This window comes from Larus michahellis, chromosome 2 (assembly GCF_964199755.1).
Source record: "Larus michahellis chromosome 2, bLarMic1.1, whole genome shotgun sequence".
NCBI classification, from domain to species: Eukaryota; Metazoa; Chordata; class Aves; order Charadriiformes; family Laridae; genus Larus; species Larus michahellis.
The window spans coordinates 147,536,880-147,558,568 of NC_133897.1; the positions used below are offsets into that span (position 1 = coordinate 147,536,880).

Consider the following 21,689-nt stretch of genomic DNA (forward strand, 5'->3'; position numbering starts at 1 on the left):
TGCTTTTGGACCCCTCATTTGCAAAGGGAAAACTGAAAATCAGGTTGTACTTTCCTTATCAGTAACTTAAGCGATTACATTAGAATACAATCTGAGTAGTTACTACTGCTCCATTTGCTTTTTTTCTGCAAATACTCCATACATGATACTCCAGTTAAGTGATGTGTTTTCTGTGCATGAGGAGCTGGAATGATAAGAGCTGTAGTATTATATATAGCATGTCTATGCACATGCATGGTTTTTGTGATATTGGTCATGCATAGAATGCTATACAAATCTACATAATATGTATGAAGAGCTTTTTAAAGGACAAGGAAAATGTCATTTCATTTTTTTTCATGCTTCTAAAATATCTGTAAAGTTGCAAAACTTTAGCAGATATAAGGTGAAATCTTGGTTCTGTCAAAGCTGAGGGAATTTTGACTTTGATAGGGCCAGTATTTCATCCATGGACCTTTTACAGTGCTAAGCCAGTATGAGACCTATATGAAAAAATTTTGCTTTTCTTGCTATCTGAAAATATTAAGCTTTAACGGAAACTGGCAAAGCTAGACATTCAGTCTTAGAAGACTTAAAGAATGGAGCTGAAAATACCATTTTCATAATAAGAAACTAAAAAATATTTATTATTTCAATTTTTCAAATTCTTTAAATGTGATTTCTGATGTTATTTATGCTTTAAACAGTTAAGTTGCTGTCTTTTCTTTCTTCTAAAGGGGAATGCCTTGTAAGTTCACGTGGTAAAAGAAATACTTGCTTTTGAACCCGTGCATAACTGTTTTAAAACATGCATAATATTTGTTGTTAATTATTTTCCAGGCAGAGTCAGTTTTAGTTTATTTTTAAATATGTATATTTAAGTGGAGTTTTATACTTGCGGGCCATGAAAGCTGTGAATTATTTTTTGATACTAAACAGTGAGAAATTTTCACAAAATTAAACTAAGAAATAGGCCATAAAATTGATATTCTGTAAAAGCAATGTATTATTCTGAGCTCTGTTTCTGATATCTTCACTTAAGTTATTATAAAATTGCATATAATATCAATAGTGAAGTTTTTCTTTATTGGTTATTGTTAGATACTGGCAATATTACATTTTGTTCACAATACCTCAGTACCTCCTTTTTATTCCCAGTTTCCTTAATGCAACAGAGTTTGTTCTGCTTACCAGTGTTCTACATATGAAGCATAGGGCTTTGAAGAAACTGAAAATACTATATACTTAGTGTAAACAGTTGAGTTATAGTTGCCAAAAAGTATTTATAAATGGTTACTGTTATTATGGAAGGATATTTTTTAACAGTGATCTCTTTGGGAACTGGCTTTGTTCAGCATTTTTATTAAATAACTAAGAAATTAATTGAGTTGTATACTTATTGAATTTACAGATGGCACAAGACTTAGAGAAGTGTAACATCTAACAGCAGGGTTATATTCCAAAATTATCCTGAAAAATCCAAACTGTGGGTATGACGCCATTCAAAATATAAATGCAAGGTGATGTAGATATATAGGGATAGTTTATGTGGTTGACATAGGATAGAGAATAATGATATAGGTAGAAATTCTTTGGCAGAGAATCTGGGAGCCATAATAGTATGTAAGTTGAGCAGGAGCCAGTATTGTGAAAGAGATAAATATCATATTGGAATGTATAGACACTAGCCTGGGAGTGCTGTGAAGACGTTTACACTCTGCTAAGCTTTAGTAAGGTCTCACCTGGAATAGCATGCCCTTTTTTGGACACCACACTTCAAAAATACTGTGGAGTAGCTGGGTTTCGGTGGAGAGTAATAAGAATGAATAATCAGATGTCTAATAAACATGGCATGTACAAGGAAAGATTTAAACGTATGAGGTGATTTAGCGTCCTGAAGAGAAAATCCCAGATGACAGAGATGGAAAAATCTTTAATTATGCAGAAAGTTGCTGAAAAGTGGAAGGAAATAATCTCCATGCCTCTGGTGGGGAAGCAGAAAGGAGTAAACTGAAGTTGCATCAGGTACGATTCAGCTTGGTAGGGAACACTTTTTAATGGAAAGAAAACTAAAAATGCTTGCATAGTTTGCCTAGGACTCGTGTGGAAGTTGCGTAACTGAAAATCTTAAGGAGCGGGTTTGGCAAATACCTGTTAAAAGAGACACAAGTGTAGCTGATACTGTGTTGGGATGAGAGGATGGACTAAGTGACTTTTTGAAGTGTCTTCCAACAGTGTTTATTTGTGATAATTTCATTAATTTATTAATGAACACAATTTATTTTTTAATTATTTTAATTAATTTTTAATTATTTTAATTAACTTTCGAGGAAAAATAGCATAGAAATACTAATGGTGCAACTTCTTTATTTAATTTTTTTTTTCTGACTTTAATGGCTTGCAGAAAACCGTTGTACCTAGGAATATTGTGGGACACTGGGGAGCAGCGTGGAACTTGTATGTGTGAAGAAAGTTTTACCACTATCCATACGCATTGGGGTGTTTTCCACTTGAAATCACTGTCAGGATCTGAGTCTGTAATGAATTTCAACTGGCTGTCCAACTCTGCTGGTGAAAAACTTATTTACAGTTAATGTAGGGAGGACAAAATATATTGGGAGAAGGCAGAAAAGGAATCTTAGTAGTCATTGAAAACCTAAGGTATCATGTTACAAATTGCATTTTTGCTCTGGTGAAAGTACTTTTGAAGAATGGTTGACCATGTGTCCTTATTGGCAGAGGCAGGATTAGTGTAACACCCTTGGTCATGAAATCTGTACCACAAAATCACAGAATGGCTGAGGTTGGAAGGGACCTCTGGAGTTCGTATTGTCCAGCCCCCCTTGCTCAAGCCAGGTCACCTAGAGCCAGTTGTCCAGGACCATGTCCAGATGGCTTTTGAATAGCTTCAGGGCTGGAGACTCTGGAACCTCTCTGGACTAGAAATACATGTGCTAGTGCTCAGTCACCCCCACAGTGAAAAGTGTTTCCTGACATTCAGAGGGAACCTCCCATATTTCAGTTTGTGCCCATTGCCCCTGGTCCTGGCACTGGGTACCAGTGAAAGGAGCCTAGCTCTGTCCTCTTTGCACCCTCCCTTCAGGTATTTGTATATACTGATAAGATTCCTCCCTGAACCTTTTCTTCTCTAGGTTAAACTGTTCCAGCTCTCTCACCCTGTCCTCATAGGAGAAATGCTCCAATCCCTTTATCATCTTTGTGGCCTTTTGCTGGACTCTCTACAGTATGTCTATGTCTCTCTCAAACTGGAGAGACCAGAACTAGACGCAGTACTCCAGGTGTGGCCTCACCAGTGCTGAATAGAGGGGAAGGATCACCTCCTTTGACATGCTAGCAGCACCCTTCCTAACGCATTCCAGATCCCATTCCCCTTCTTTGCTGCAAGGGCACCTTGCTGGCTTATATTCATCTTGGTATCTATTGGGACCCACAGATGATTTTCTCCCAAGCTGTTTTCCAGCTGGGCATCCCCCAATATATACTAGTGCATGGGGTTGTTCCTACCCAGATACAGGACTTTGCACTTCCCCTTGTTGAACCTCGTGAGACTCCTGTCAGCCGTTTCTCCAGCCTGTTGAGGTACCTCTGGAAGGCAGCTCGACCTTCTAGTATATCAGCCACTCCTCCCAGTGTGATGTCATCTGCAAACTTGCTGAGGGTACAGACTGCGCCATTATCCAGATCATTAATAAAGATACTGAACAGGACTGAACCCAGTATTGACCCCTGGGGTACACCACTAGTTACTGGCCTCCAGCCAGACCTTGTGACACTGATCACCACCTTCTGGGACCAGCCATTCAGCCAGTTTTAAATTCACTCACTGTCTGCTCTTCCAGCCTGTATTTCGTCAGCTTCTCTATGAGGTTCTTATAGGAGACCGTGGAAAACCTTACTGGAGACAGGGTAGACAATATTCACTACTCTCCCCTCATCCAGTCATTTCATTGTAGAAGGTTATCAGGTTGGTCAAGCATAACTTTCCCTTGGTGAATGCATGCTGACTACTCCCGGTCACCTTTGTCCTTGATGTGCCTGGAAGTGGTTCCCAGGATTAGTTGTACCATCCCTTTCCCAGAGATTGAAGTGAGGCTGACCAGCCTGTGGTTCTGTGGGTCCTCCTTCTTGCCCTTCTTGAAGGTAGGAGTTACATTTGCTTTCCTCCAGTCATCAGGCACCTCTGCCAATTGCCAGGATCATTCCAAGATTATTGAGAGTGGTCTGGCAAATCTGGTTCTTCCTTGATGAAGAATACTTTTGTCTCCATCTCCTGTGTACTTCATCATAAGTTTTATCTGCAGTGCTCAAGATATTTCCATGTTGTCATCCTTACAGAGTAGAAATCCTTAGCTGCTCCCTGAAGCAACTGCTTTTGATGCTCAGCAATTAGCCTGTCAATTTTTGTTTCTTCAGATTCATATAGCATATATTTGGTAAAAGGTACATTCAGATTGTTCCTCATTAGGATTTGGTGGTGTTCTTTGTGTGTAAGGATTTACTTGGAGTTTATATTTTTTTGTTTTGTATGAATCTTGGAAAATTATATAATGGTATTAAGCTACGATCAAAATAAAGGGATTCCCATGCTACGAGGCACTAAAGATTTATCTAGTGTAATATGGTGTATTGGCAGTGGCCAGCAATGCATACTTAAGAATGCAGAAAAGGAGGAGAACATGCACAGACTAATTCTGATACAGCCACTTGACTTTAGGTATTTTAGTGGCTTCCTGAGGCAAAGGCTGTATGCATATTGCTCTTTTTATTTCATGGCTGTTAGCAATCTATCTGCCATAAGTATTTTCAGTCCCATTTTAAACCTATTTATATTTTTGGCTTCAGAACTTGGTGAAAAGGAATTCTACAATTTAATTACATGCTGTGTAGAAGAGTTGTTAACCCTTTGTTTGCCTTAAACCTGCTGCATATTAATTTAGTTGGGGAGTAGTAGTGTGTTATGTAATTCCTTGGATTCCTGTGTAATTCCTTTGGCTATACTATGCACAACCTTTACACATTTCTATTATATTCCATGCAGTCTATTATAGTCCATGCATTCATCCACTTAAGAAGAAGAGTCAGAGTTTCTCCTTCTATGAAAGGCACACTGTGCTTCTGATCATCCTTGTTGCCTTTTCTCCTTTTAAAAATTCTATTATTAGATCTTTTTGAGTTAAGGATGACCAGTGTCACTCACAGTATTCAAGATATGAGAACTCCATGATTTTATACAGTGGCTTAGGAAAGAAAGTTTCTAATGTTTGCTGCTTGAAGATATCCAAGTATTGAAAAGATGGTGGTTTTTACCCCCCTTTTCCCATAAACAATGTTTTTTTTATTTTCAGGCTGGAAGTGAGTCTCTGGTTGGTTTGTTTCCTTGCTAAGAACTGTAAGAGGAATACCATTGACTTTGGCTGCAGAAATTGAGCCTTTCCTCTTCCTTTGATAATTATTAATAAACAGTAGACAAAATACAGTCAGCATCAAAAGCCATTAAGCATAACGCCTTTTGTATCTAAAATATTTCTAAATAAATATATTCAAATATTTTATTACCTTTTAGTACATTCACTAGACTAATTCTAGGAGACATAAAAAATGTACATTGCTTAGCACAATCTGGGGGATTTTTTCTGCTGAAAATATCGTTAATAAATAGATATTTTTATGTTCTTCTGGAAGTTACAGGGAAATGAAGATTGAAAATTACGGTAAAATTATATTTATTGAAACCTTTTTCTGCATGTTTTTCTGTAAAATAAATTAATTTTTCTATTTGTAGAGCACTCCAGCAAACCAGTAAAATTTTCGGTAAAATGCCTTTTCCTATAGTCTTGAAGGGTTCCATAAACAACTGTAAACGAAAGAAATTATCCATCAAGAATGCTTGATTTTTTTCACATTTTAATTCCTTTGTGAGTGAAGTAACACTGAATTTTCACAATAATACTCATTGTCTGTGAACATACACATAGTTTTGTTAACATGCCCTATCTCGTTGGTATAAAATGACTCTAGACATAATGGAGAAGTTTTTAGTATATGAATGTGTGTACTGTAAAGAACAGGTATTGTATTTATAAAGAAGACAGTGTCATTATTCCCCATCTCCTTTAAAGCACTGTTGCATAAAAAGTTGCACAAAAGAGCAGAATAAATTGTAAGATGCAGAACATACAACACTTTTTTTGATTTATGATGCAAATTCAATCTTATTAGTACCCAGATTCAGCATTTGACAAGTAGACTTTCTTAGGTGAGATATGTTAATTTCTTCATAAAATTAGAAACATTTGGTAAGGAAATATTACTGGGTATTTTAGTCAGTGTCTGAATTAAAGCAATCTTTGAAGTAGATTGCTCCATTTATAAGAATATCAAAAGAATTCTAGTTAAAATAGATGGGCTTTTCTCAAGTACTTAACATAAATCAGTGGGTCATTATTTTTGTGTTCTAAATTTACTGTGTAAACAATATGTCTGCCAACCACTAGGTAGCTTTGAATTTCTTCAGATTATCTACCCTAAGTGTAATAACAAGCCCACATAAACAATTACTTAATAAAATTTACACTATATGTAGTCAGTAGGTTTATTTGCAGTCTATGTAGATCCTGATCAGAATGGTTTTTAATAGAACCTTTGAAAATAACACACTTCCACTTGAAAGAGTATTTTTCTTAGAGAAGAATATGCCTCTGCAACCAATACACTTGTGCAATTGGAGTCATGAGAAGTCTAGCACTCTATGTGTTTATTTTCTCAGACAGTAAGCTGGACGGAAAACAGAGACTAAATGAGCTAAAAATAAAATTATAATTTGCAGAATAGAAAAAAGAAACAGGGAGATTGTAGCTACTTCAAAGTCAAATATAAATCCACAAAATATCTTCTTGACTATAAAACTGGTTTTTTCTCTGTCATAAAGTAAATATGAGGTACCTAAACAACTTCTGTTGTATGATTCTTATGACTGATCATGACTCTTACTGTTACCATTTGCAGCGTAAGATTACGATTGCCTGACTTGTAAAGATGACCTGGACTTTTTTCAGATTTTTTCCACATCATATTTAATATAAGAAAGAGTTATTTATGTTGTTTGGATTGTTCATGGTGTTTGTGAGGCCAGGATGGTAGCCATGAATGGAGTGGAGCTCAGTTTTATCAGAAGATAAAGACAAACGCATTGGGAACAGGTAAATATAGTGATTATAAGAGATATATTTCTGGATTTAACTTGGAATCCAGCTGATCCTAAAATATCCACAGATTTGTAATTCCGCAGACGATCCCACAGAATGTGATGGTTCAAAGATAATAGATTTCGCATTTTAATAAATTAAGAATTATCTTAATACTAAGAAATTAAAAAATATTCAGGGACAACATAAGGAACCTATTGTTAAGAAAATGTCTGCTTGTGAAAGAAAAAACAAAAATCTAAACAAAAATCAGGTAGTATGTGATAATGAGGAATCTAGAGGATCATAGTATCATAGAATGTGTTGTGTTGGAAGGGACCTTTAAAGGTCATCTAGTCCAACCCCCCTGCAGTAAGCAGGGACATCTTCAACTAGATCAGAATTAAAAAAATTTAGGATCTAGAATTAAAAAACAGACCTGCAAGTAGAAAGAGAAGAACACAACCAAAAATACTTAGCTGGCCAGCAGTTAGCATTATGTGCAAGGAAAAGGTGAAAAAAGCCCTCCAAACTGAGATAATACAAGTGTATATACTTTACTCAAATAAGAAATTAGATAAAATAGTAATAAAGGAAAATAATTCCACTTATTTGTAGGGCTGAAATGGAGCTATACCTGCACTATTTAGTATACTAAAATCTCTAGATATTTTGTGTTATGCAACGTACCAAGAAGTAAAAAAAATTGGTATGACTGAAGAACAGAACGTTTCCATATGTATATACATGTAGATGTAAACAAACCCATTGCTATCTAGACAACACAGACTGCAATATGGTGTAAGCAGCTCCTAAAAGATTTGTGTGAGTATTTTTCTCTCTGTTACAATTTTTGAAATTTCTCTGAGTTTGTGGATGTCACAGGCTGTGGCGCTGCTAATATGCTGACAACATCCTGCTTTGAACTGCTTTCCAAAAGAAACGGACAGTACCCCTAGAGGGATGACAGGTTGTCTGAGTGAGATAAGGAAATAGATTTAGAAAATGCTGGCTTAAGCTTAATTTAAACAAGACAGTGGTACTCTTACTATAATAAGACGAAAGCATGTTAAACATGCAGCTGAATCAGTGACCTCAGTCTCCAATGGAAACTGCCTTCACGGCAGTAACAGAAGGGGTTCTTGCAAGACGTAGAGGCTATCCATTCATTTTGTCATTGACCATAAACATAATGGATATTTTTTTTTTCCAAATAAGAATTGTGCATTTCATTCTATCAAGAACTGATGACAAAGGTCATGCATCAAGTTCAATTTGTATAAAGTTTATTAAATCTTGTCTTAGGAAGGTCAAAACATCCAGAGAGGATCATATCACAGCTGCTGCACCCTACTGGCTATGCAGTATTCTTAATAATTTCAAGTCTTTCTCCTTAAAATGATGAGTACATTCTGTGAGTAAAAGTGATGTAAACCTTGCTTTACTTGCAATACTACTAGTTCCAAGACTTCTATTTTCATCAGAAATTATTCAAAAAAGATGGGAAAAGTTGTGTTTGACTTGCCAAATAGAATTTGAACCTTGCTTTCCCTAATGTTTGTGGTCATTTTAAACTGCAAATGACAATTTGCATGTGTAACAACATGTGGCTATTCAGTATAGTTCCTATCCCGTCTCTGGTGCTAAGTAAGCAACTTCCCTCGTGATCCTGCGTCTGAAGGGTGTGAATATCCATTTCTTAATTTTTTTTTTCCTTCCTCTAACATGCTTTTACTTTTCCATGCATTTTTCAGTCCATTTTGGATACCTGCTCCTTTATTTATTTTTTGTATGTGTCGGGGAGTAACCTGGTAAAGGAGTGGCTGTTTTTGCTGAGGCAATATGACTAAAACTTGTTGGAAATATTAAAGAAAAGCTTTGATTTTTCCAAAGGGCAGACTCATTTTCAGGGTAGAGCATATATGGAAATGTAGGTAATTATTAATTGTTGAAAATAGAGATTTACACAGTAGAGACGTCTGGATTTTTACTTAGGAATGACAACTCAGGGCACCCATAGCTGCTGCTATGTGTATTTGTCTTGGATTATGTCTCAGTTTTTAACAATTCATGACGTTTTATTAGTATCAGTTTTGAGGAAAATCCAAGGTTGCAGAAGTAACTTTTAGTAACATGTTTTTTAACCCATTAAATATTGTTATAAGTAACATATTCTTAGCTTTCTTATAGAGCTTCTATTTTGTTAAAATAATCTCTCAGTCATATTCATGGATATGACTTGGTGGAGACTAAGCAAAAGAAAAGAAAAAGAGAATACCCTCTGGTTCTTATGTTTTGTTTGCAGGTTAATGCAAGGTGGTGTCAGCTTTTTTGGTACTTCTGGCTTTCTCTTCAAGTGGGGAACGTTTGTTATCTGGTACTTGAGTAAAAAATAAAGAATACAGGAAGTGATATCACACTGATTAATAGTGGCCAGGTTTACGATTCTTGTTGTGAACATAACAAATGCCAAAGTCTGAATTTCCGTGGGCTTTATATTATCTGAGTCAATTTTCATAGCATGCTTTAAATCGTTCTTTGCCCTCTAGTAATTCTTGCTGATTCAATATTGCCATTGGGATTATACACCCAGCACAAAAACTTTCTCATATGAAAGTACCATTAAGGTGCTTGAAACTGAAGGGAAGCTTGGGAGCTCAGCAGTTCTAGAGCATTCCTGCGCAGACAGAATCCTAGTCTGAAACTTGAAGGAGGAAACCATATGGTACGGCCGGACTGTGCTTGGTGTATTGTCTGAAGGCATAGTGATGTAATTTGGTGTCATTTAACCCCAGGTGGCAACTGAGCATCACACAGTCACTTGCTGACTCCCTTCTAGTGGGATGGGGGAAAGAAATGGAAGGGTTACTAAATTTTGTTAAGAACTTTTGATCCTGCTACAAATTGAAGACCAGCTAATAATGGTGATAGTACTTTCAATAACAACTTAAATTGGACCAAGATACGGTAATTAACAAGTTAACAAACATCCCAAATTCCTATAAGGAAATGTTGTTCTGTTCTTGCAACATAGAACAACATAGTTAACAAAGCTTTTTATTTTTTTGAGGAGGTCCTTCCTTTTAAGAAGGACCTGACGTCAGCAACATAATACGAAGTTGTGTGTGTGTTTTATTTGTGACTCTGAAAGCCGAAATGGTTGGTTTTGGTTTCCTTATACACTGACTGACAGAAATAGTCAGTGTACACCAATTTATGTAGTGTAGAGTAAACATGCAAATAGGACCCCTGCAGTATATGTAGAGTTGAGATTTGTAGCATATAATTATTACTACTAAGTGCAGTATTTCTGGGTTTTGGTTAGTTGAGACAATTCCTTTTAATAGTACCAAAAATGTTTTCATAGACCATCTTTTTCAAACTCAAGATTTCCCTTTTTTTAGTTCAAAGATGTCTGTGTCCATCTCTCTTGGGCAAGTTTTATCTCCCAATGTATCTTCTTTTGATGCTCTGGGCTTGTCCACTCTATTAAAGTTTTCTTCCCCACGGACATCAGTTATTGAAGTTAATATTTTCTATGATTCTAAACATTGAAAATTTCAGTTGATACTAGTGGATTTGAAGAACAGCTCAACACATTATGGCGTTGTCTGCTTTATCTGGTTTAAAAATGTGTCAAAATAGATTATTATTACTTAGTGTTGTTCTTTTGGTTGAGGTTTCCAAGAGAAAATAACAAGCTTGGTGTTCAGAATTACAAAATCAAAGGATATTGGAACCAGTTAGTGACTACAGTGGAAGAAATATATATATCTCCCCTAAAAAGATGCTTCTATGAGTCATGCTGCTACTCTAGTAGTACTGTAAATGTAAAGCGTATGTTAAGGAACCACTCACACAAGACAGCAGAGATATGGGTGTCTGTCTTCATCACTTGGGAAATATTTTTATGGCACAGTTAATTTGAACTCATTTTGGCATTACAGCTTATGTTTTCACATGAAAACGGCTGACTCGGGCTCACTGTTGTGTTGAACTCTTGTAAACAGGCTCACCTGGTATTACAGGGTAAGAGCTACTTTTTCCTGAGATGGTTCTCTAGACCTTTTGCATGAGGCTGTAGATTAAAACGGTCCTTCAGTACCTCTTCAATTTATTCCTCTGTCTCCTTCTTTTGACCTTTTTCGTCCTCTTAACATTTCACCTGGAAAAACTCAAGCGGCTTTTACCAAAATGGAATAAAAGCCCAGAATATTGAGTGTCATACATGAGTAGGACTAATGTAGAGGTGGTAATTTGTTTGGTCTTTGCAGAGCAGTAGCTTTCTCCCAGAGCAGTCCCTGTGTTTTTTCCATACAAACCGGTGGTAAGAAAGCACAAGCAAAAGAATCATTTAGGCTGGAAAAGACTTTTAAGATCATGAAGTCCAACCACTAAACCATGTGCCACATCTTCCATGTGCCACATCTTTTAAATACCTCCAGGGATGGCAACTCAATGACTTTGTTGGGCAGCGATGCTCGATATGCTCGATAATTCTTTTGGCAAAGAAATTATTCCCAATGTCTAATCTGAACCTCCCCTGGCACAAGTTGAGGCCATTTCCCCTTGTTCTATCACTTGTTACTTTGGAGAAAAGACCAACCGCCACCTCTCTACAGCCTCCTTTCAGGTAGTTGTAGAGAGCGATAAGGTCTCCCCTCAGCCTCCCTTTCTCCAGGCTGAACAGCCCCGGTTTCCTCAGCCACTCCTCATAAGACTCATGCTCTAGGCCCTTCACCAGTTTCATTGCCCTTCTTTGGACACGCTCCAGCACCTCAATGTAGCCTCACCAGTGCTGAGTAGAGGGGGATGATCCACTTCCCTAGTCTAGCTGACCACACTATTCCTGATACAAGTAGATACCTTCATTTCTTTTGTTGTACATGTTACTGAGTGATTGGAAATTTTCTGAAGATAACTAGGAGATATTTTTAAATTAGTGAATGAATTGGGAAGAAAATGGACCAAGAATTTGAAGTCAGAGGTGTATAAAATGTTATTTAAAAGTTGAAATAACATTTCCTGAAACAAGCAGAGTGACTTTACTGTAGATTTTTAATTACCTTTATCAAGGCAACTTGATACTTCTTGAATCAGTAGCGATTGGTGTAATAAAAAAAGCTTTCAAAGGGATATTTTTAATGAATGGTAATTTGAGATATGAAGGATTCTAAATACTTTTATTTTGCACTAAGGGTAGAGATTATTCTTAAAATAAACACTGGCAGCCCTTTTTATCATGTATGATTTATATTGAGACATGAAAAGAGCATAATGAGCAATGTTGAATAAATATGCGGGAGAGAGGACAGATTTAGTGACCATGGTTGAATCAATTATAACATTGTAACTGTGTAACTACCCTCAAAAAGTTGGACTGAATTCAAAAAAAGAAAAAAATCAAGTTCATGAACCAATAACCAATTTCAGAACCAGGAAGTAGGCTCTAAAACAGTTAGTGACAGTAACTCTAGAAATGCTGGTGGATACCTTTTAACTCCATTGAGTTTCTTTGGTACTGAAAGATGTTTGGCACTTCATAAAGACTACCTGTGTGGTTTAAACCCTACGTCTTAATGTTTGCTATTGAATGCAAGTGCTCAGAGTAGTTTGCTCCTGTGCAAATGACTTCTACAGATGACCCAGTTGCAGGTAGTGCTGAATCCTACTAGGAAGTATTGAGCGCTTCTGGCTGCTAACGATACCAATGGAAACAGCAGTTGTTTTTCAGGCTAAGTTTCACATAAAGGTGGGTATTTTTGCTTACTTGCAGGTTGAAAGCAGAACCAGACCTGTCAGTCATCGGTATCTGGGGAATTCCTGTCCCCTGGAGTCAGGAAACACAATTAGGCTTGCTGGAAATACAATTAGGCTTCCCAGTTGCAGAGCTTTTCGGAAGAAAGTTCAAATGTTGGTTAAATGCTTTTAAACTTACTACTCCTTTCAAGAACATTTCTGTTTAATTGATGTGAATCAGTGTTGTGTTCACCTTTGGAAGAGTTTATTCTCTCAGTTATATGCTTCTATTTTGATGTATTTGCATTTATTGATTGTGTTACGTGCTTCAGAGAGAGTGAGGTTGAGTAAAGTGTTCTTTTCACTGTTGTCTTGTGTTATTCCTTTGATAAGGAATAGTTGGAGTATTTGGTCAATTCATGAGATAAAAATAAGATGAAGTATTCATGCCCTAATTGAAGAGGTTTGGAGGGGCAGCAAGGCGAGAAGAAAGAAACATCTGTTTATCCTTCTTTATTGAGGTAAGAAAGGATCAGAGTGATGTAGAAAGGCCTCCAGGATGTGGAGGTCTGCCATGTTTACCTAGGGAAGACATACTAGATGAGACAGTTGTCCTTTATCACCAGGTGCATATTTTTGTGATGTGGTGGTAGTCCTCACTCTGGTTCTGGTCGTAGAGATTTGAGGATAACTGAACAGGTATCCAAAACATCTCAACTATGTTCCAAAAGGAGCATGGTCCTCAAACCATTTCTATCATGAAACCCTCAATCAGCTCTTCTATTTTACAGAGGAAGGAATCTTTTTAATTTTTCAGTGTAATCATTCCCATTTGCTTTTATATGCGTGCTCATGGGTGACTTTCAGTGATCCTAGTTGAAGTAATATTGGTTCTACAGAAGAAGGAAATTCACTCATCTCTTCCTAAAGATGTTTTTCTGATTATGTTCTGTGTAGAGAGAAAGTTGAAGTAAATTCATAGTGATGTGGCTCCTGGAGTATCTTGGACTCAGAACAAACATAGACAGATGGTGCCAGGGTGAGTCGATCAGAAGCCTGGGGTGAGGATGAGTACTACTGGGTACAAAGTCTCATCTATGAATAACATTAACAGACGGTGAAGATTGTCACAGAGCAAAAAAAAAAGCAGTCTCATAGAAACAAAAATCCAGTTTTTATTGTGGTCTATTGGGAATTTTGATCTGTCACAAACATGATTCAATGATTCCAAAATTTGACAGCTTGTCAGTAATTCCAGTTACCTGTTCTACATGTCATCTTTTTCTCATTCTTTAGGAAGCTTTACATCCACTTGTATATTCCCTGCTTCCACAGCTGACTGCTAAGGGTAGTTTTATTTTAGGAAAGGGATATTATTGGTGCAGTGCAAGGCTATTCAGCAGAGAGAATGTGGGTTTCGTCAACAGGAACACAGTCAGATTTCTCATCTCAGGTGTGCTTCGTCCATGTGTCAGGAAACAGTTTTGGAACAGTTTTGGACTCCCCATCTCCCAGTTATGTACCTAAGATCAAAACACGTTTTATTGTTCCTAGTGCAGTGTTCACCAAAGAGCGAAAACCACTGACATTTGTATGACAAAAATCTGATTAACAGGTGACTTCTGAAACAGCAGAATATTGTCTATTTCAACATTAAATGTGTATTTAAGGTAACCAATATATTCCAGCCATGTTTCATCGTATGTAGTGATTACATTGCATTCTCCTCTTTACAGTATCCATATTGAATCTCTTAAGAAGATGTTATGCTGTCTGTTACTGTTGGAAACTATTCTGTAAAATATTTACTTCTGAATTTGTGGCTCCATTGTGTATATTTCCTCGCTATTACAATATTTATTACCTACATACACTAAATAAGTATTCTTTCTTTGGTTAAACATGACTAGTGATAATGCTAGGATTACAACTTTCTCACCTCTGGTGATTTGTTCAAGTATTGGCCTTTATGTCTTAGCCAATGCCTTTCCCTCTCTTTTAACTCTACCCTTAGGGGCCAGAGAAAGATGAGAGATGCATATATAATCAGCTTCTTTTCTGGGTGTCCATATTTAAAGAAAAATTCTACTTATGATGCTGGAAACCTATTGTTACAAAGATCCCATTGTAACATGTTAATGACATTAGCAGAAAGAAGAATCGGAAATGTATCAGCATTGATGTTGTGCCTTCTTTGAATAGTAATGTCTGGTCAATCCTGGATACAAAAGACATATCTAAAATGAGAATGGCAATTGATTTTGGACATCTGGATTTATCTTCTTTAGGTGGAATCAACCATGTTTTTCTTTGGGAATGATAATAGATATTTTTTTCTCCAAATTATTAGCAACACTACAAAGTAAGATTTTCCTTCCCACAGAGTCTGCCAAGTTTGATTTGCAGAGAACATCTGAGCTGGGCTGAACCTGCTCAAGGGGTTAGGTCTGTAGATCTCATTATTTAAACAAAAAGTTTTCTCAGCAATTTACATAATCACATAACAGTATAGTAATCTATGAGTCCTGATCAACAATATGAAAAAATAGAATGCATGAACATGGGAACTGTTTTACAGGAAAAAAATTGTTTGATGAAGAGCAGAACTAAGACTTCTTCTTTAAGTACAACTATGCTAAACCAAATGTGACTAGAATCTGAAGTACTCCAGGAGATGGCTTTAATAAACTGATATCAAAATCTTGGCAGAGAAAAGTGTTGAAGTGTTATAGGAAAACAGAATTTCACAGAGCTGTCTCTAGAATAGTTCCTGGCCTTTGTGTGTCACAGTGTCCTTGCTCCCTCTGCTAGTTCACAGGGCCTGCCGTTACCGAATACTTCCACTCTGCAGGATTATGAACAGCAGAGCACGATCAGCAGGCCTACTGGGGGCCCAGTGTTGTTCTCTTACAACACTCATTTATATCCAGTAGCTCTGAGCTCTTAATGGTTAATTAATAACCTCTAATTAAGAGGTTAAAGGATTTAAATATAGGATTGAATTCTGATCTTTTGTCTGGCACAGATTTTTCTTTTTTTGAAAATTTTCTGATTATTTGAAAAATTCAAGCATTATCTCTCAGTAGTAGTATTAGATTAACTGCTATTTATACAGTTTTTGAGGCATAAATCTCTTATCTTTTCAATAATTATCAAATACTGTTTATCTAAAATGGAGAAATACTGCTGCAACCTAAATTGACATTATATTTTTCTTCTGAGAAGTAAAGTTTGAGTTCGGTGCACTTTTTGAGTAAAGGGAAGGTGTGGAGGCATGGGTTTAGATAGAATCAGTACGGGGAAAATTGTTACACACTTTGTTCATAAACTTATGAAAAATCTCTCCTGCAGGTGAGAGCATCTCTCTTCTTTTGTGATCTCCTTCCTCATAAAAAATCATCATTTTTTTTAAATATTTGAATTTCCATTTTGAGACCTGTTTCTTTTGTTCAGTTCGTTTCCAGAAGAGGTTATATTAACATGATGAAAATAATTTGTGTTTTGGTTTTACTTGTTACTTTAAAAATTTGAACACTGTGGAAAATTACAGTTTTTTGAGAACTAGGAAACTGTTTCAAGAGTATTTCCCCCTATAGTGCTGCTAGCATTGTGTCTGAGCTGGTGGTGCTTTTGCAGTAAGAATACTGATAACAGTCAAAACCAAGATACACCACAGCTAATTGCTACTGCCACTTCTGGTGGTGGTAATTCAGCATCAAGTACATTGACGTAATTTGCTTAGATGAAGTTGAGACAACCATATAGTGAGCACAACTGAGACTTGGTTACACTAGCTTTCCTAGCATTGCTTAAATTTATTTCCTTTTTGTTGAAAAAGGAAAATCATCAAGATAGGAACAGTCCTGTCACAGAGGTAAAAAGATAGGGGCTACTTAATAATTGAAAATGCTCATGAATGTTGTAAACAATGTGGAATGAGCTCGCTCTAATCATGATACTATAATGTCAGGAGGTGTTACATTTCCGAGCCAAGACAGTCTGACCTATTATTTAGCATGTATTTATTTTGGTTGTATGTGTAACTGTCTAATGAAAAAGTAATTTTGCCTTTCATAGTAAGGATAAAAAATTTTAACACAGTAACAGTTATTTTGGGCATTTCTAAAGCCACAGGTATGAAGTCAATGGCTTCCTTTTGTAAGTCAACTGATGATGCAAATAAAGTAACCCGAGTGACTGTGAGAAATATTATCTCTGCTCGAGATGCCCTTTATAAATGTAATAATGTTGCAATGTGCTTAATTGCCCACAACTGAACTGTACCTTTTTAAGGTACATTTGTTAAATATTGCATACCTTTAAAATGAAATTTAGTATAAAGTAAGTAAAAGTATGATTAATTAAAAGAAATCAAATATAAAATAAACTGTGAAACCTTTTTTGTGAGTGAATTATTTGGATAGAACAGTAATTGGTATACTTTTTAATAGTGAGGCTGTTTAAAAAATAAGGGTCTAGTAATTAAAAGGTGTATAAGTCTGGCTCAGCTGTCTTAAAACTGATATTTATTTGAATTCCTAACACAAACAGTATCAGAATAAAATGTAGAAATAGCCAACATGCAACTAGATTTCTAATGTTTTTAGGCTAATATAAAATTTCTGCTGCAAAACATTTCAATCGAGTGAGTGAATCAGGAAGAAACATGTAACAGTAGGTATAAAAACCAGCATGGTTTTTAAATATAAAAAGTAGAATGATAGGATACAAATAGACTGTAAAAGGAAATTTTTATGAGAGCCTCAGCCAAGTGTATTCCTCAGTGATTTAGGTTTCAGGTGAGAATTTTTGCATAGGGGATGAATGTCTGTGTCAACTGTGCATGGAAAATATCCAAATAAGAGTCTTAATTTTTGCATAAAGCTTTTAACAATAAGAGTGGTGCAGTAACTGCAATATAATCCTAATTCTGCATTATAAAGTAGTTTTCTGTTACAAAATAAGTCATGAGATGTTACTTCGCTTCTGTTTATCAAGGAGCTCTGACTCTTCTTTCTACCTTTTTACCTAGGCATCTGTTGTGGCTGATTGACTTAGAGGTCTAAGAAATCATGGTTTCTGGATGGGGTTTTCTGATACCTAGACTACTGCAAGTGGTGATAGTCGACAGTGTCATGATTCTAAATGTATATGATGCTACATTTCATGTCCCTATTTTACAGCAATAGGCACGCTACAGATCCTTCCTGTCCTTCGTGCCTTTTCTCATAGAATGAAGGAGAGATGCTGGTCATCAGCAATATGAGACTAAATGCTGGAAGACTCATTGCTACTATGTACAGTTTCTGAAAACTCTGCTACCACTTGTTCAAAATGCTTAACAGCAGCAGTACATGATGATATTACGGTATCAGTACAGCTGAAGATTTAAATAGTATCACCTATCGTAACGTGTGTCTCTCTGATTGTATCCTTTCTAATATTCAGTAAAGCTTGAGCTCCTGATGCATCTTTACCCCTAGATGTGAAAGTTCCAAAAGTTCCCTTCTGTCACTGAAACCCAGTTGTCTTTGGGACAATTGTTCTTTCCCAACATAATTGGCAGAAATCGTTCAAGTGAAGTTGAAAGTATCTGCATATCTAAGGCACACAGAGTGACTGCTTACATCTTGTTTCATAACAAGTTAGTAAAAAAAAAAGTAGACCGTAATAATCTGTAAATTTTCATCTGTAATCTTGTAATTTCTTTTACTTACTATAACCAGGATGGAATACAAATGAAATGACAGTACAAATGCCCATCTTTAAAGATCCTATTCTTGTGGTGCTCTGCCACATACACTTCCTGGCAGCCTACTTTTACTGGAAGTTCAACTACTTGCTCTTCATCTTCATTGTCAGCTGAGGATTAGTGCTTACAGTTTCAGCACTTTACCAAAGCAGCTCCTTTGGGATAGCATGGATTGCAAACACAGGGACAAGGCCCATGGAACTGGAGATAAAATATTTTTAATTTAGAGAATGCAGCTGTGGAATGAACTTGGAGAGTTTCCTTGGAGAGTCAGGCACCGGAAGATTCCCCTTTTCAATGACTGGCATGGTTAATCTTACCGAGTGAGACCTAAAATTACCTGCGAAGCGTCAGCCTTGTCACAAGGGTAAAGAGCAGAAGGAAAACTACCACTGTTGTGTATAACAGTATGGACTGAATTCACCTGCTTGATGCTTCAACACTAAAAAAGGAGTATAGGTGGAAAAGGTACAGAAGCAGGTGGCAAAATTTATTAGAAGAATAATGGAGAAGGAATGAAAAGTTTAAGTAAGGATGTTTATCTTGGAAACAAATGAGAAAAACATCATGGGAATCTCTAGACTGATAATGGTTTAAAGAAGCTTTTTTACAGCTTTTTTTTCCAATGCAGGAGCAGCTAATGAGAGTGAGGAAAAAATATCCCAGTATAATCACCAAAATATTTGTATGAAAGTTGTGGAAACTTCTGTTGTAAGTTAGGATTTTAAATAAGACTCAGAAAAGGATAATTAGAACCTTCTCAGTTACATTGAAATAAAATACAGAGTGGTATGAAGATACTCAAAGGTGTAGAGTAATTTCCATCTGTTATGAAGGAACCTTCCTTACTTAGTCTCATAACTTTCCGTTATAGAGAAATTAGATAGCTTTTTCTGAATGATTTAGCCATTGTTCAACTATTGGAGGAATGTGGTATTCTCTTTATTTTTAAATGCCGCTCTTTATTATAGCTAAAAAGAGTGTTGAAAAATTTCTAGATGAATTGGATATGTTACTATATTCTGCCTCTTTAAACCTTTATTGGGACTTTATAGCTTTTTGTATGTTACAGATAGTAAAAATACAATAAACAATTCTGTTACAGATTAATTTTAACAAACAAGAAGAAACAAAGTCACAAAGATGCCACTTCTCAGTTTAATCTTGCAGTTAGTTTGAACTGCTGCAGAAAACGTAGAAGGAAGTATCTGTCTCTTGTTCTGAGGAAACCTGGAAGTAACAAGTACAGCCAGAGTTCTTTTTTCCTTTATATACTTTATATCCCTTATAATCTAGCTTTAAAACCACACAGAAATATAGTAACATCAGTTGGGCCAGCCTGTAGTTATGTGTTCATCTTCTCCATGTTCAATTTTTCTTGCAGCCTTGCACAGGACTATTGTACTTAGCTATTTTTCACTGCTACCTTGTCACCAAAGAGCAGCCGCGCTGCTGCTAATAAACAAAGTTAATAAACAAAGACTGCAGTTTTAGTCAATACTGAGCATTATAAACAGAAAAAAATGGACAGGTGAGGTAATCCTGCCAGTTCCAGCTAGACTTCTTGTCTAGCTGATGTGTAAACTGTTGATTCATTCACAGAGTCACATCCTACTCAGTTATGAAAACCGAGGGTTTTTTCCCCCACATAATTTCTTGTCTTTTTTACTGAGTTTCTGAATGTATTAAAATAAACTAGATTCAGTGACATCAATTCATCTGTAGTTACAAATTTATTTAGGGTCATACCAGATTAATAAATTAATTCAATTATGACATCAGAAGAGTGCAATGAGAGGAATATTTGCTATTTTGCGAGGGAGGTCACATAAGCTGAGAACAACATGTGTCAAAGTGTGAACTGGAAGCCTTTGCAGAAAGCCCTAGTAAATGGGGAAAAGAGAGAATGGAGCCAGGGTGGCTTGAAGACCTCACCTTGGCCATGTCTTTTACTTCTAGGAGTGGCTTACGTGAAGTTCCTGCCAGCAGAGAATTTTTGGTTCCATTCTCCAGCGTGAGGCAAATGCTGTTAGGGCATAAAAGGTCCTGCTCTCTTGCACGACAAGGAGAGACTGAAACCGAGATCTTAGTTTTGGATGCTGATTAGCGTTGTTGTAGTTGGCTTTTCCTACTTGAGTTACAAGTGAGCAGCAGCACTGGTATAAACCAAGGGCAAGATCATTTAGCAACCACCCTCCTTTCTTTCCATTTTCTTAGCTCGGTTTCTTCTGTTTAGCATTTCAGGCACAGTCAGTATAATTCACTTACGTTTGGAGTATATATACTTACTCAGAATAAAAGTGTGTTTGCTACAGTAGTTCTTTCAGTGAAATTATTGGAAAACATAATGTCTCATATGTGTTAACTGCAGTAACTTGGTTTAACTGCATCTGTGTCTTTTTAACCTAGGATCAAGATTTTGTCCACTTTATGTTTTTCGTGTGAATTCAATTAGAGTATTGTATTGATAAAGAAATACTTCTGTGATTTGAGAGACATTGAGAGCATTTTTCTTAGTATGAATGAGGTTATTTCTTTTGTAAGTCACCATGTTTAGAGCCTCTGTGAAGTCCTTCTTGTATGACTACTGTAGTTTGTAGACTCTTTAAAGATGATCTTATACTTAAAAGTTTCATCAGTGTTCATCTGTTCCTATTTTAGGTTAATGAATATCGCAGAATAAATAAAGTACATATACCTTAATAAGTTAAAGAATAGGAAACATGAAAATCATGTTTTTTTACAGTTAGCTCCATCTGTAAAACAACTCAAACAGTATGTAGGTGAAAAAACTAAAAAATTTCAGAGATTTATTTCTACTGACAGTTTAAGGAGGATTTACTCTATGTTTAGAAAAAAACCTTAGAGTGAAATATCTTACTATTTGACACTGCTGAACATGTCTGATATTGTCATTGTATGGCTTACATTTAAACGGCTTGTTCTAAACAAAATACTTAAAGAGCTAGCAAAAACCTCTATATCTGTTAACTTTCGTTTGAGAGTTGGGGAAA

The 21,689-nt window shown here is 36.2% G+C and overlaps 1 protein-coding gene across 32 annotated transcripts in view; it reads left to right on the forward strand.

Moving 5' to 3' along the window:
- The window catches only part of RIMS2 (regulating synaptic membrane exocytosis 2), a 503,494-nt gene that overhangs the window by 78,085 nt on the left and 403,720 nt on the right, over positions 1-21,689 (forward strand). The window lies entirely within an intron of this gene.